General features: G+C 46.0%; 2 long non-coding RNA genes across 3 annotated transcripts; both read right to left on the reverse strand.

The window, feature by feature from the left end:
• Positions 1-496: 496 nt before the first annotated feature.
• Positions 497-6,257, reverse strand: LOC102148766 (uncharacterized). Of its 2 annotated transcripts, XR_011426583.1 has the most exons (8): positions 5,946-6,257; positions 5,670-5,849; positions 5,160-5,244; positions 4,660-4,734; positions 2,882-3,068; positions 1,799-2,373; positions 1,283-1,435; positions 1,040-1,183 (listed from the first exon to the last, which is right to left on the reverse strand). It is a non-coding gene; the product is annotated as an uncharacterized lncRNA (long non-coding RNA). The 2 variants fall into 2 exon arrangements; XR_011426584.1 differs by lacking the exon at positions 2,882-3,068 and having other exon boundaries at positions 497-1,183.
• A 375-nt stretch (positions 6,258-6,632) lies between these two features.
• LOC138917918 (uncharacterized) lies at positions 6,633-15,188 on the reverse strand. Its single transcript, XR_011426586.1, has 5 exons — positions 14,934-15,188; positions 10,998-11,233; positions 8,793-8,922; positions 8,602-8,686; positions 6,633-7,515 (listed from the first exon to the last, which is right to left on the reverse strand). It is a non-coding gene; the product is annotated as an uncharacterized lncRNA (long non-coding RNA).
• Positions 15,189-16,410: the final 1,222 nt, after the last annotated feature.

Consider the following 16,410-nt stretch of genomic DNA (forward strand, 5'->3'; position numbering starts at 1 on the left):
AACAATGACAATCATTGGGCAGTAAGGACAAAGCCAACCAGAGACAACCCCACAGGTAGGAGCCCAGGGAATATAGACATCAAAACTCATTCTCCTCTCTCCTTTCAATCTTCTACCAAGACACCCTGATGGCCAAATCCAACCAGAAGTCAGAGCACACAGGACCCCCTGGATGGAGTCCCCTTGAATTCCATGCAGGTCAGCCTCCCAGGGCAGAGAGAGTGAAGAAGGGTGAAGGCAGGGCTCAGAGTGGCAAATGGAAGACATTGGGCACGGCCGTCCTGTGGAAGAATCAGATATAGCTGTGAGGGCATAAGGAAATGGGGAGAGGGAGGAGAAAGAATTAGGACCAGGGGCCATTACAAGGAGATGAATTTTAGCTAAATTGAAAAAAAAAAGAAAGAATAGAAAAGAACGGAAGAAATCAACAGTCAAAGAGATCTGAACTCGGAAGGAATGAGTGTCCACAAAGGATACTGAGGTTGAAGGCCAGTACCTGAGGGTCACTGTAGATAGTCAATAAGAACATGGTTTCCTTTTGACCTTGTCCTCAACACAGACAGGTGAATCTGGTCAATTTGCTGTTTTCTTGTTTAACTTAAGGGGCGACTCAAGTCTCAAGGATTTGTGAGCTTGTTTAGCAGAAGAAAGAGAATTCCTTCCAGGAGGCTGCGATCACCAATGGCTGGCCCCCAGCTTGCCCACGGGCTTATGCAGAGTGACCCCTTTGCTTCTCCAATGCTCCTCCTGCCAAGCCACTTAGCTCTATAAAATCCTCACTTTCTACTCTTTTTAAGGCGTATCTGAGTGAACCCATGCTCCCACCTTCTCATCTTTGCCAATTCAAATAAATCTTCTCCATCTCCAGGCGCCGATGTCTCAGTGTTTGGCTTACCGCACACGGGGGACACGAACTTGAGATTAAGAAGTTTGGTAACAAGCTCCAACCACTGAACTTCAAGTCAAGGTTAGAAGACCTGTGAGTCATGAATGCTCTAGAGGAAACCCAATGTTAGGTTGGATTAAATGACTTACAAAGTTTCTTCTAACTTTGACATTCCAATATTTTATAAAAAGGAGGTAAAAAGTGAAACAATAGAAGGTTTTTTTTTAATTAAACAATCTAGGATGTCCTCCAATCTTCCTCCTCCATCTCCTCCCAAAGTATCTGCATTCACTGTACCTGGAAGATAATAGAAGATGCTTATTGATTTGAAAGACACCAGAGTGAAAGTTCTGATTAGGCACAATTTTGAAGTCACTTGAGTTTTTTTCAACAAACCTTCTGCCATGTTTATTGCGACAATAGGATGGTCTTGAGAAGGGAGGGAATGTTATTTTCTAGTTCAAACAACTTCAGAAGATCACTTCATCATCTCAAGAAATGCCAACCTTTGCTCACAAAATTTTGATCCATAATTTTCCCACAGTCTCTCTACAATGGGGTAGCAAATTACAAATAAGTGAGTATTTGGCAGGTAATTTGCATACTTTATTAACCTTTAAGATTTTTCTCTCTTGTTTAACAAATAATAATAATTTCTCCCCTCTTATTTACCCAGAGTTACACTGTGATCACTCTCAAGGTTAATTAAAATCTAGATTTGCTGATGCTTCCATTTCCTGAATTTCCAAACAAATGCTTTAGAGTAGTTGAGCAATTGCGTAATTACCCAAAATATATTTCATATACTAGAAGCATCTCATGCGGGCTTTGTCTTAAGTGAATAATAGCAATGTTGAGTTGAGGGAATAATAGTTCAGTTAACTCCATTGTTACTAAGTAATTTACACTTACATAGAAAACTAAGACGGTCACTTGGAAATATGTGCATTGAAATCTGCCATATCTTGGTTACACAATATGCTTTTCATTATTTCACAATGTCTTGAAGAATGGAACTAATAAAGCTGATATTTCACGGTGGAGGGTGCAGACTAGCAGTTTGATGTAATGTTTCAGCTCACAATTCTCTTTATACAAGGAAAAGATTAATCTGTTCAACTGGAGCAAAGGACCACCCAACATTTAACTGCACAGGTGAGGTTCAAAAGCTGACTCACAACAATTTTCTCCCAGAATTAATGTGACCAATTGGCCTATCTCCAAAACAAGCATGACAGAGCCATAGGTCGATGGATTCAATTCCTCTTCTAGGAAAACCATGAATTAATTCAGTTATGCTCGGTAAGCCAAAATATCGCAGCCATTGGGGAATCTTTTAGGAGCAATGGTTTTGATTTCTTTGTTCCTACGTAGTCAGTAGTAAGTGGAAGACTTGATCCTGAGATTGGTCCGTGTTACAGCACATTAGCAAGAGCTGTTCATGCACAGGCGTGCCCCGTGAGAGAGGCAAAATGAACCCAGCGTGCCTGGAAAAATCATCAAAATCTGATCAGTTCTCAATGCTAGAATTCACTCAATCACCAAGAAATCCTTGTCACCTACAGAATCTCTCCTACTTTCACCCCAGGGTGAGCCCTTTAAGTCCTGAATTGAATGGGCAACACCCACCTCTTGCCTGCATTCATTCAGCAATATCCACCCTCATTCATACTTTTGTCCAGACACCATTTACAGATCCTCACGCACGGGCACTTCGCCTGCACTGTGCAGGAGGCTTTCACAGACCAAGTCTCCTCTCCTAGACACACCAAATCTGCCACACATGTATGTCACTCCTGATTTGGGCATTATTTTTCATATTTTCACTCCCTTCCAGCGATGCCAGTCTATGTGCTTGCTTAGGCAGATGAAGAAAACAAACTCAGAGCGGGCAATGGGCTTGCCCAAATCACCTGGTGTCTCAGTCCGTTCTGGCTGCTCTAACAAAATACCACAGACTGGCCAGCTTATAAACAACAGACATTTATTTCTCACAGTTCTGGGGATGGAAGTCCAAGATCAAGATGCCAGCAGGCCCAATGTTTGGTGAGAGCCCGCTTCCTGGTTAACAGATGACCATCCTTTTGCTGTGTGCTCACATGAAAGAGAGGAGGGAGCCCTCTGGACTCCTTTATAAGGGCAGTCATCCCTCTCATGAGGACTCCACCTGCCAAAGGCACACCTACAAATATCACCACATTGGGGATTAGGTTTCAACATATGAACTTGGAGGGGACACATTCAGTCTATGGCAGCTGGTTAGTAAGTCATAGAGGCGAGGGAGGGCTCCAGGTCTGTCTGACTGCAAATCCCATGATCTTTCTACTGCACCAAACTATTTCAGATACTATAGCCTCCCTAACAGTGCAGTACCATCCCTTTTCTCATGTGTTCTAACAACAGTATTACACCTACAAATGGCTGGTACTCACCGAGCACTTACCAAGTGCTGAACACTGTTCTAAGTGCTTTACAGGTTGTTTACAGATCGTTCAATCCTCACAATAACCATGAGGAAAGATACTACTATTATCCTCATTCGACAGATGAGAAAACTGAGACACAGGGGGTTAAGTAACTTCCCCAAGGTCACACAGCTAGGAAGTAGCAAAGTTGAGGTTCGAACCCAGGTAAGCTGGCTCCAGAGTCTGTGCTTTTAACCTCTACACTACCCGCTTCAAGAGTTCCTCCATCAACATAAGGAGGCTTTATTTACTGACATAAGCAACCACTTATTAAATGCCTCCTGTGTGCCAACATGGAACAGGTCCCGGGCACCCAAGAGTTAATGAGACAACGTGGTCCTTATTGTGCTAGGATTTACAGCATATTGCGTGAGACAGATATTAAACAATAAGAGTTACTAAGGAAAACATACAGCGAGAAAAAATGATGACGCAGAGGTGGGGGACAGATTCTTTTCAGACTGAGTGGTCAGCAAATGCTTCCTGGATCTAACGCAATGAGATTCAGCACTTCAGAGAAACATAACTGAGAGATGGGAAGGAAAGAGACTTTCCCTTCACAGTCCATTTCCTCAGCCTGTGTCTGCATCTCAACTTGGACCCTTACTAGCTTTGTAGCTTTGAATAAGTTACATAACTTCTTTGAGATATCGTTTTTTCATCTATAAAAGGGAAGTAATAATAATAACTTCATAGGTTGCTATGATCATTACAGAGAACACAGAGCAAGTACCTAGCAGAGTTCTTGGCACACAGTAGACACTGAACAAATGTTTGTCCTTGCCTTTCTCTCTCCTCGTCAGCCTCATCAGCCAAACAAGTGGTGGGCCCCTGGTGTCAGGGGGGACAGCTGCCAATGGGAGTGTTACAGCTCAGTCACCCTCACACCCAGACCTTCTCAGCCAGGCACATAACCTGCTCAATAAGTCTCAGAAATAAAAGAAATCCGAGTGTCAGCTGTGAATCCAGCACCATAAAGGCTGTGTGGGCCAAATGAAGCCACCTACTTTCAGTGTCTACCCTCAAGTAGGACATCAACCAGAATAAGCTTGGTTCTGCTGCAATAACAAGGGAAAAACCTCACATGCCCAGAGATATAAAACAACAAAGGTTTATGTCTTGCTTATGCTACATGTCACCACGGCCGACTGGGAGATCTGCTGTATGTGGTACTCATTCAGGGACCCAGGCTGAGAGAAGCCCCTTTCCCTCTTTCCAGGTTATTGAGCCAGGGCAAAGCAAAATGGCGAACCGAATGCCGGTGCTAGAGACTTCTGCTCAGACATGACACATGTCACTTCTGCTCACATTTTATTGTCCATGACAAGTCATATGGCTGCATCTACTTTCAAGGAGCCAGGGAAGTACCATCCTATTGAGCACCTGGAAGAACAAGAAATAGTCTGTGAATAGCTCCAATGACCCCCACAAGGGTTTATAAAGATACCTGTGCATGTCCCCAGAGAGGAGTGATCCCACATGTCTCTCTTCCCAGAAGGTTCTCTTCCAGGAAGGCTGGGAGGAAACTGCTCCCTTCTGAGCACTGTCCGTGTGGCTGCCCAAAGGCTCTCCTACCTTCTGGGGAAGCACCTTAGCATTATCCAGATCCTCTCAAATATTTCCACTGAAATAGCCCTACTAGCAAGGAAGGCAGAGCTCATACCTCTGCGCATCTGAGCACCAAAAAGACCTCCCACTGGTGTGCAATTTCTTAGAAGTCTTGTGTTTTATCCTAGAAGCTTGTGTGACTTTTGCATCCTAGTCCATTGCATATCACTGTGTGTTTTAATATCAAAATCAATACTTACAGAAGGCATGCAGCTCTTATCCCACGGTTTTGCATGGCCACCGACCCATCGCCTCACGCTCCTGGAAAAGCTCAGGAACAGATTCCTGACATTCCAAAAAATTATTCTTGAAATTTTCACAAAATGCCAAAATCCCTAAACCGTCACTTTCTTACTTAGATCACTTTTCTTTTTCTGGATAAAAATACTATCTTCCATTTACTGAAAACCTTTAGTGCCAACCACTTGGCCTGCATTAGCTCGTTCCATACGCGTAACAGTTCTCTGGGAACTGGTGTCTACTCATGACGGGAAGTAGAGGCTCAGGAAGGTCAAAGACTTGTCAGAGCCACATAGTGAGTGGCCAAGAAGGAATTTGAATCCAGTTCTGAACATCTCTGAATCCCCTGGTCTTTTTCCACTATAATCATATTCCCTCTTAGCTCCAGCTAAGAAATTATCCTCAGATGCCCATCAATGTAAAGGAGAATCTGCAATGCAATTGCATTTCCTTCCACCTTTAGCACATACCTTGGCTTGATCTCATTCAGGTGCAAAGTTCATCAAGAACCAACACTTTAACACTTCCCAAGTTGCACCACGAAGCTCCATTGAAGTACAGGGACTAGACAGTGATGGCCCTGCTCTCCAACCCGCTAAGCAGCTCATTGTTGTGCATCAGTCTCACAGCCAGTGGGATTCAAATTCACACTGTGGGGAAGACACAAACTACTTTGTACCATGGACCTTTGGAGTGTCTGGTGATAAGTCCAACCAGGATTGTAACAGACAAAGAAGAGCATGCACCTGCTTCTTGGCCAGGATGACGGGAGGCCAGGGCCGACAGAGAGAGGATGAGCCGCAGGTGTAAGTGCCGTGCGGTTTTCCTGACGGGCTCACAGCCACGCCACAAAGGCTCCAAGGGCCTTTGCTGATCAACCTGGTGTCAGTTAACAGGGACCCTGGAGGCAGTTCAGCCAGACTCCACTGGAGGGGAAAACATCCCACAGGAGATCAGCTCCACCTGTCAGTTCTGGTTCCAAAGACAGACAGCCTTTCTGAACATTGTTCTGCTAAGTGGCGAAGCCACTACGTCTGACATTTTTTAAGAGATGGATCAAAAATGACATTGTAAACCTAAAAGCAATGACTGTCACCAAAAAAGAAAGAAAAATAGATTCAACAGTGAAAATTTTTAAATCCCCATATGTCAAAAAAAAAAAAAAAACACTCCTCAAACAAAATTAAAAAGTAAATGACAACCTAAAGGGAAAAAATTTTGTAACTTAGATGATAACGTGTTGATAACATTAATACAGGGCAATTCATACAAATCAATGTAAAACGCATATCTTTTTTCAAGAAAAAAGACATTCACAGAAGAACTATAAATGGTCAATAAGCATTTCTAAAACGTTTATCCTTTCTGGCAACCAGGAATACAAATTAAAATAAGGTACCATTTTTTGCCTAACTAATCTTTTTCCTCTTTTTAAGATAATACTTAGTGCTCTTGAAAGTGCCACAATGCAGGCCATTCCCCACAGGGCCACGGGAGAGTGAATTCCAGGAAAGCAATTTAGCAATGCGTATTGAAAGCCTTACAAATGCTATCTTCTTTGATCCAGTAATTCACTTCTGGGAATCTGTACTAGGAAAATCATCAGAAATGTGGATAAAGATTTATATTCTGGAATTTTCAATGGAATGTTCTTATAATGACCAAAAACAAAAAAAGAAAGAAATGGAAGCAACCTAAACAGCAAAAAACAAACAAATGATAGGGTAAAGTTAGATAAAACATGATGGGGAGATATGATAGAGTATTAAAAGATGCTGTATTTTCAAGAATTATTTGATGACATGCGGAAATGTTCATAATATAATGTCAATTAAAAAGGCAGGTTCTGATATCATTCTTTTAAAGGAAAATATCACACAAAAGTATACACACACAGTCATACACTCACTCATATGCTCATAAGACAGGAGGAAACATATTAAAAGGTCAACAATGATTATCTCTGTACATTACAGGTGATTTCTTTCCTTCTTTAGATTCTTCTATATTTCCCCAATTTTCCAAACTAACATGATATACATACATATGTGATATTTATAAATATATCAAACATATATACATTTTTATAGTAAAAATGTTTTTGAAAACAGAACATGATAGTTTGAAAACATAGCCAAAGATTACTCCCTCCCTGCATCCATGCCCTCGGGCAGCCACTTACCTACCATGCTGATTCTGAGCTTAGCCACATAACTTGGCCAGTGGGACATTAGCCATTACAATGCGAACAGAGGCTTGAAAGGCACTTACACACTGGAGTTGTCTTCACTTGCTGCTCTTCGAGCCTGAGTTAGGCTGTTGGATGAGGAGAGACGCCTGGTCCACTTTCCGCCATTGCCCCAGCCACAAGAAGCTAGCCTCCAGAGATAGAACTTTCTAGCCAGCCAGCAGCTGACCACAGAAGCATGAGTGAGCCCAGCCACTATCGGCAGAAAAACCACCCAGCTGAGCCCAGCTCAAATTGCCAACCCACAGAATCATCAAATAAATCAATTGTTGTTGTTTTAATCCACCAAGATTTGGAGTGGTTTGTTATGCAACAAAAACTAAATGACATAGGAAAAAATGTACTCCGGTAGTAATGTGGAAAAATCCTGAGTTTCTCCATTGGGTACATTTTCTGACCTCTCTGTGACTCCGCTTCTTATCTAGAACATTGGAATAATACCACATGCTTCACTGGTACTTGTGAGAATGAAATGAGTACGTACATGAAAGAGGCTGACATATAGTGAGGCTAAATAAATATGAGATGAATCTGAATTGCTATTAATTATTAGGAATTGTTAAGAAGAACAATGTATTTTAATAACGTGAGGACTAGATGAATCAGGATATATCCATGTCCACAGCTTAGGAGTGGGTTAAAATATTATTTTAGTGGTCAGAGGATTTCATTACTATGAGCAATAGATAAAGCCTTGGGCTGGAATTTGGGAGCATGAGTTTTACACCCCACTTCTTCCACTGACTTGAAATATGACAAAGGATGCTTTTTATATTACAATTAATTTCTAAGTGGTGGTCCCTCAGGTCTCAGCCAACTGCAAAAGAGCAAGGGAAGAGGTCCAGGGAGGGTTACTTCAGATCTAAAGCTTGAAGTCCAGTCTCCTTACTTGGGCCTTTACGAATTGGTGTCAGCATCTCCTGCCGCTCACAGCCCACCCCACCCCATGCACTTAGCACTCCAGCCAAATAAAACAGCTTGACATTCTTGAGACAGAGTACATGACTGTTATACCTTGCTGTTCTCTTCCTCTGCTTGGAATGTCTTTTCCCACAATCAAACTCCTACTCATCCTTGAAGACCTACCCCAGAAAGACTCCTCTGAGCCCCCAGACAATGGTATCTCCTTCCCTTGTATTCCCACAGCTATTTACCTTAAGTCAGGTTCTCTAGAAGCACAGGCCAAGACAGGGATCCTTGTGCAATTGATGTGTTAAGGGAGGGCTCTCAGGAGGACCCCTAAGGAGGAGAGGGAAGCAGAACAATGCAGTGGAAAAAGCTAAGCAAAGATGTGGGTTCAGCTGAAGCGATGTGGAATATAAATGAAACCACAGAGTTGTCCCACCTTGAGGCAAGGGGTCTGTCTGTCTTCTGTATCCCAACATCAGTCAACCGTTGGCTGGAAGCCATCCTCAGAGGGAGGACATAACCTTCCAAGCGTTTCCAGGGCAGCATCCATTATCCAAGGCAATCCTCTAAGAGAAGGGAGCGCCATAGTCGAGAGTGAACCGTCAGGTCAAAGGGACGTTGAAGAGGAGCAGCAGTGTCTACTGCGGCCCACCCCACGCCCTTGCCTCTCACACTGTTTGCTCCATTTAGGCGCAGCTTCTTCAGGGTCCTGATTGGCCACAACGCTGAGGAAACTTAATAGAGAGGGACTGCTGCCTTGGTCCCAAGGTCATATCTGAAACTCATCATCTCTCTCCTCCACCACACACACTAAGTTTCCTCCATGTTAGCTCGCACCTCAGCTGATCTATGTGGATTTTCCTGAGGGATTCACCTAATGGGGTCCGAGCCCCTGGTTACCATGCCCTTATTAGGCCACGGCTGTGGAACTTGCCCCATTTACTGTTAAAATTGAGTGTGAGAATGCCAAGGGATGCCCCAGGGAGCTCCTCCATGCCAAACACATTGCTCCTTGCCCTCATTATGAAGCAGCAGCCCCGCTTCCCCATGACGATCAGAGCCATTTGCCTCTACCAATATAGTAACTCCTTTCTTTGCCTGATAATTGTTGGCACAAAGAGCCCAAAATGACCAGCAGCAGCTGTAGCTTAGTTTCGTGGTCTCTTGCTGCATTTTCGGGTGGTATCATCTCCACTCCGGGACCCAAGGCCTCTGGATCCTCAGAGCCTAAAGTTGCAGAGAGGACGGGAAACACAAATTTCCCATCTGGGTCACTAGGGATGATGGTGAGCAGAGCCATCCCTGCTTCCATCTCTTGGGTCCTGGACCCAAGTGTTCTGTCTATTCTACAGCGTCTCACTCCAGGGACTATACTTGTAACCATCCTCTCACGCCCCCTTGCCCAAAGGCTCCTTGAGGGCAGCGTCTATTTTTACTGATCTCCGTACATATAATAACCCCCACTGCCCAGCACACAGTAAGGGTGAGTAGTAAGAGCAGATAAGATGCACAACCAGAAGGACCTAAGACTAGAATATACAACTATGTACTGGGGGGCTTTGGGGAGAAGAAGAAGAGGGAAAAAAAAACCGATTGGCCACAGACATTAGCTCAGGTGCCAATCTTTAAAAAAAGAAGAGTAGAGAAGACAAGTGCTTTCTTATACTACATACGTCTTGCCTCTGCATGGTCTGGCTCACATTCTTCCAACAAAAAATCAACACTATCGTCCTAATACCTAATAAGGGAACAGTGGGTCAGAAGGTTATATTGGGACCTTCCCAGGACACCAGCAAAACAAATGGTGACCCAATATTGGGTAGTTGCTGAAAGAGCTAGCAAAGTTAAAAGTACCGTGAGCAGTATATTTGTGGACAGGAAGAGGGAGGGAGATGCCAAAGGCCAGGGTCTCCCAGGGCCCTGACCCCGAGGAAAATCAGACGCAGAAGATGAGGCTCTTCCCGGCCAGGCGAGCTCCCCTTTATGTGGGAATCAGGGCTCAGAGACAGTCACCTGGGATCACAGCAACATCAGGTCTCTGTCCCCAGGACGACAATCTGTTCAGGCTCTGGGAGTGGAGGACAGGATGGGCAGAGGGAGTAACCATGGAAAGTGCTGGACAACGACCAGTTCTCTGGCCGCAGCCAACCCTGAATATCCTGCCTTGGCCAGAAGGGGCCTGGAAAGGAAGCAGACACAGAACAATTGGGAAAGGTCTAAAAACCACAGGAGTCTGATGAATAAAGCCAAGAGGCTGCCCAGTGATGCAATTCATGGGAGACAAAAAATGAAAGAAAAGAAAGCCTCCAGTCCTACCCAGGAGCATTCATCATTCAGTGTGACCTTCCAGGAATCTGCTGACGGACGCTAAGTGTTTTGTGTGACTTTCTGCCTGGGACCTGGAATGACTGCGCCTTGAAGAGAGGAGGAGGAAGGCAGGGAAGGGGGCGGGAGCATGGGGGAAGCCTGGAGGCTCCATCCCGGCTCGGCGTTGTTGGCACCATCTGCTGGTGGCCTGGGGAACCACACCCAGCTCCTGGATGAAACCAAGTAAAACAATGTCCCTGAGAGCAGGTGTGTGTGGGAGGAGAGCAACCAAAAGCATATTTCCACCTGTGATGAGCCAGATGCTTCCACGTACCTTTAATCTCCTTTGAATGTTACATCCCTGTTAGATGAGAATTGCTATGCCAGTTTTACAGATGGAAAATTGAGGTTCAGGGAGTCCACCATGGGCAAGCATTGAGGAATTCGTTGTTATTGAAGAATCATCTTTCTTTCTCAACTTAGAGGGGCTGGAATAGTTTCTGGAGTAAATTGCTGAGTGAATGATTGAACAAGGCTTGAGTCGCTCGTCTCTCAGTAATTTGTATGAACCTAGAAGAACAGGACAGACTAAATGCAAAAATGGGAATGTCAGCTGTGTTTGTCGATGATGCTCAAGAGGTGCCAGGAGCATCTCCCACCTCCCTTATCATCCTCCGTGATTACAAACTACTTCCAAGCTTGGGATGGGTTTTATTTCTTTTTGACCCTCACCTAGCACTGAGCCGTCCCGGAGGGGCCACTTAAGGAAAGAGGAGGAGAGTAAGTTGCACAGGCAGGTGCCAGATTTCAAAGGGAGTCGAACCAGTCCAAGGTGACAGGTGGCAGGCTACCACTGAGGGTCTGAGGAAACATTTGCTGTTGTAACTGCTTTACTCTAGCCACCTCTTGTTTCCTGTCCCAGACTAGGGCTCTAATCTCTCAAATTTCTGGAGATATTCAGGCACATTAAGTCTCTCCATACGGGGCCCTACCCACCACTCCATGCATCCCTTCCTAACAACCTCCCACATATACACGCCCTTCCCTCAAACACAGAAACACACCTATGTATCCATACTCCTACACACAGGTAAAAATTACAGCAGTCATGGACTTTAGCACAGTAAACCTCAACATGTGTAAGCACACTGGGATCTGTCATATCTTTGAATCTTTGCAATACTTGTATTCCTCTGTTCTCTCTGGCTGGGATGACTATCCTCCTCTGGCAAACTCCTATTCAACCTTCAAGGCCCATCTCTAATATCACCCCCTTGTGAAACTTGCCCCCCAACACCATTCACTGTTGAGTTGTTCCCTTCTCTGAATATACAGAGACTTTGTTCATATTTTACTACAACACGTAAAGTACTGTCTTCATCTGTGCATGCCTTAGATATAAGTAGATACTCAGTAAGTGTTCATTGACTGGACAAATGAATGAATGAGCACAAGCTTCTTATACACCCTCTAAGACAGAGAAACCAAGTTGAAGCCAACTTGAAAGGGAACCTGTGTGCCATCAGCTACTAGAATCCCAGATTTGGGCACAGACAGCTCTCAAGCCTTTGGTCTGGTCTGGAGCCTCTCAACACGTGTAACTGCCTTTCTGGAGGAAGAAAAGAAGTGGGAGACCCATAACTTCTAGAGGAACAATGTACAACTAGTCAAAGAGTAAAATGACCCTCTTAGGACAGCAGCATGTCACAAGTATTGAGATCCAGAAGGCGTAGCATCCAGCAAAGCTCCCATACAAATTTGGTCCAGCACCGGGCACTCATTTCTTGTGCTCAGGCTTTGATCTCTCTTGATATTTACCTAGAAAATATGACTTCCAGAGTCCTGGGCCAGATGAACAGTGCCATAATTGTTTACTAAAAGAGTCGTTTAAAGATGAAAGGGTAAAAAGAGCAAAACCAATGGTAAATCTGCTCTTCTAAGATTTTCATCTCTGTCCCAAGACCATAAGTCCTAGACTGCGACAGTCCCCCCAGAAAGGAAGAAGGACAGCCACATTTAGTGCGCCATCCATGGACCTGCACCACAGGCCTGTGGGCAGACATCATCATGCTCTTCTGACAGATGAGGACAGAGGCTCAGAGAAGCAAAGGAACTTACCCAGGGGTCCCCAGTTCATCAGAGGAAGAGGTCTCACTCCCAGGGGGTTGATTACAGTGCACCTGCCCACACCACAACAGCAGGCAGCCTCCAGGGCCCCAGGGACTGAAGACCAGGGAGCAGAGACAGCTGGTTTCCGTTGATGCTTGTCCTCTAAATGACCCCTGTTCAACTCCTTATCCCACGTGAGAATGACGTCGATGCTACGAAAGGTTTGACGGGAACCTCCGTCTACTAGGAGGAAAACCCCAGAGAGGGAGACAGCACCTGGACCCACTGTTACTCATTCGACAAACACGTGTACCTCACACCCAGGGACCAGGTGTAGGCTGGCCGAGAGATGCAAGGCCTGGTGACATTGGCCCTGGTTATCCCATCATGGCATACCACAAGAGGACCAACGCCACCCACAACCAGACATAGGGCAGGTCCTCAGGCCTAGGGAATATAACACTGATTTAGGGCTACAAATAGGCATGCCATCACTTTTTACTAAAGCTCAGCAAAGGCAGAGAATCAAGAAGATCGTATTTTGCAGGTTGTGAAACTAAGGTTCAGGCCAGCAAACCCATGGTCAGCTTCCCCGACCAGTATTGTCATGGAGCATGTCAGAAATACTCATCGTATAAGCCAAAAACTGCCTCATTTTTTGCAACACAGAGGCAAGAAAAGATGCTGAACTCCAATTCCTACATGGAGAGCAAACGGCACATCGAAACGGCAGGACCTCCCCTCTGGGACGGCAAACGTCCCCGCAGTGGCAGAGATATTTGCACATCATTTCTCACTTATTTCTTCATCAACACAAGTGCAGAGCGGGATCCCTGCATCCCAGTCACTGTCCCAGGCTCTGGAGATGCAGTGGGGATAAAATGGACAAAATCACCCAGCCGCATGCAGCTTACGTACCAGCGGAGGAAGACAGACAGACAAAACAGGAAAGTTAATCAAAGGCAGCATAAGAAGATGAGCACTATGGAAAAGACATAGTGAGACAGGCAAGGGGAACGAGAAATGCAGGTGGCACTGTGCAACCTCTGAGAATACCAGGGTGAAGAATGTCCTTCCGTTCCCCCGAGGAGCTACTGAGAAAGGATGCATGAAGGCAGGCTTCCCAGAGGAAGCAACACTTGAGCCAATGTTGGCCAGCAGACCAAGTGGGCCCAGTCATTTCGGCCAACAGTCAAAGGCCTGGGTGCACACGAGCAGACAACTGTCCTTGGGGGCGTTGGCCGGCCTAATGTCTTAGTTAGCTCAGGCTGCTGTAACAAAATACCATGGGGATGGAGCTAAAGAACAGAACTTAGTTCTCACAGTTCTGGAGGCTGGAAGTTCAGCATCAAGTGTCAGCAGGTTTGGTTACTTTGAGGCCTCTCTCCTTGGCTTGTGGGTGGCTACCTCTGCACTGTGTCCCCACGTGGTCTTTTCTCTGTGCACGCCCATCCCTGGTGTCTCTACGTGTTCAAATTTATAAGTCAGACTGGATTAGGGCCCACCCTAAAGGCCTCATTTTGACTTAAGCACCTCTTTAAAGAGCCCATCTCCAAATGTAGTCGCATTCTGAGGCACTGGGGCTTAGGGCTTTGATGTATGAATTTTGAGGGGATACAATTCAGCCCATAACCCCAGCTCATGGCGAAACAATTTCCCACCCTGGGTCAGGGCTCTCTTGGAAGGGAGAGGTGTTGCAGTCAAGCACGTGAATTGGCTCGTGGGGGAGAATTCCAGCACATCCCCCATGCGTCCTCCAGTGGCTGCTGCTCTCCCGCCCCCACGGTGGCTCATGGACCCTGCGCCCACAGGCTCTCGCAGGCCTCCAGACTGGGCACAGCCAAGCGCCTCCACAATGGTGCCCCTCCCAGGTCCACGAGCTCAGCTTCCCATGTCTCCTCATGCCTCCCGTCTTCAGCCAGAGAGAGAGAGAGCGCATCCGAGTAAGGGTATTATGGGCTTTAACTGTATTATTCTTTCAACTTTTCTACCACTTTAAATTTTTCAAAATCAAAAGTAGAAATAAAGGAGAATGGAAAAAGTGCTAAGAAACTCGTTGTGGGTTTCAGATAGGATCCCCTTTGATATTTACGAGAGACTCTAGTAAAAATTTAAGTTGTTTATAAAAAAACTTGCCTCGATCCCATCCCCCTACACTTACTCTCCTTCACAGCAGAGCTCCTCGAGGTGGCCATCCACATTCGCTTCCTCTTCCTCGCTCCCATTCCTCTGGGGCCACTCTTGTCGGGATTCTAAGGACTTGCAAGGTGCCAAGTCCAATGGACCGCATATCCAACCACCCACTGGGAACCTTAAATTTAACGTGTCCAAAATGGACTTAGATGGGCTCCTCCTTGGTCTTCTCTGTCAGCTTATCTGCCATCACCATCTTGCTAGTTTAACCCCAAACACAGGAAACACCCTTGATTTCTCCCTTTCCTTTAAGCCTCACAGCTAAACAGTCAAAAAGTCCCCCTGGTTCCACCTCCAAAATATCGCCTACATCCACCTGTTGCTCGCTGTCTCCCTTGTCCCTTCCTTGGAGCAAGTCTTCTGGACTTCAGCGACAGTGTCCAGCTGATCCCCGAGTCCACCATGGCCTCTCTGCTACTTATTCCTCCCACAACTTCCCCCCTTCCTCAAAATACCTCAGTGACTTCCCCATGCTCTTAAAATAAAGTCCACTTCATCACCACGGCTTAGGAAGGCCCTGAGGAATCCGCTACCTGCCTTTTTCCCTCATCTCCTGTCACGTCACTCCCCTCCATTGCTGTCACACTGGCTTTCTTTCACTACTCTGCACACACCTGGTCCTTTCCAACCCCAGGTCTCTGTACTTGCTGTTCCCTTTGCCTCTCCCCAGCTCATCTCATGGATGAATCATTCTCATCCTCCATGCTCAACTTGAACACGGACCTTACCCCATCACCCATGGAAAGCAGCCCGCCTCCCCGAACCGGCCCCTGCGGTAATTCTGTCTCCCCTCCAGATAGCTTCTTTCAGAGCCTTCTGTTACTTACATTGTTGCTGTCTGTACTGCCACCTACGAGGGCAATGCCAAGGTGGCAGGGACCTTGTCTCCCATCACTGGTGCAGTGCAAATGGATGGGGGAGCCACAGCTGAGCAGAGGTGTCACAAGGAGACATGAATGGAAGCATCGGGAGCTAAGCACTCCCACAGCATCATCCTGGACAAATGCCACCTGGCCAGCCCTCAGAATGTTCCAGCCTCCAACGGCTCAGGCCATTCAGAGCAGGAGTCTGAGGAGGACTTCACTTCTGGTTGCAGCCCCCTGAGATGCTCCAGAAGCACACCTCCAGCCGTCTCCCTGGAAAGCATTCCCTCTCAGCATGGAGGGCAGACCCTCTGAACCAAAGACCCTTATCCTTGCAGGGGTCCCTGCTTCTTGCCCTCAAAAAACAGGACAAAGCTTTTCTTCTTGTTTGTTTCCACCCCCTCAGCCCCTGCACCCCCCCCCCCGCCTTTAGGCTTCGCTTATCCCCGCCCCCATCCTGGATTGCCGGCTTCCTTTTTCCCGTCTCTCCAGAATGAAGTACTTCTTCCAAGCTGGTGCTACACCTTTATGTTTATATTTCCCTTTTGAGCCTCTTGCATCAAGCCTCTTGGATCAATAGAT

The sequence above is a fragment of the Equus caballus genome, chromosome 15 (genome assembly GCF_041296265.1).
Source record: "Equus caballus isolate H_3958 breed thoroughbred chromosome 15, TB-T2T, whole genome shotgun sequence".
NCBI lineage: Eukaryota > Metazoa > Chordata > Mammalia > Perissodactyla > Equidae > Equus > Equus caballus.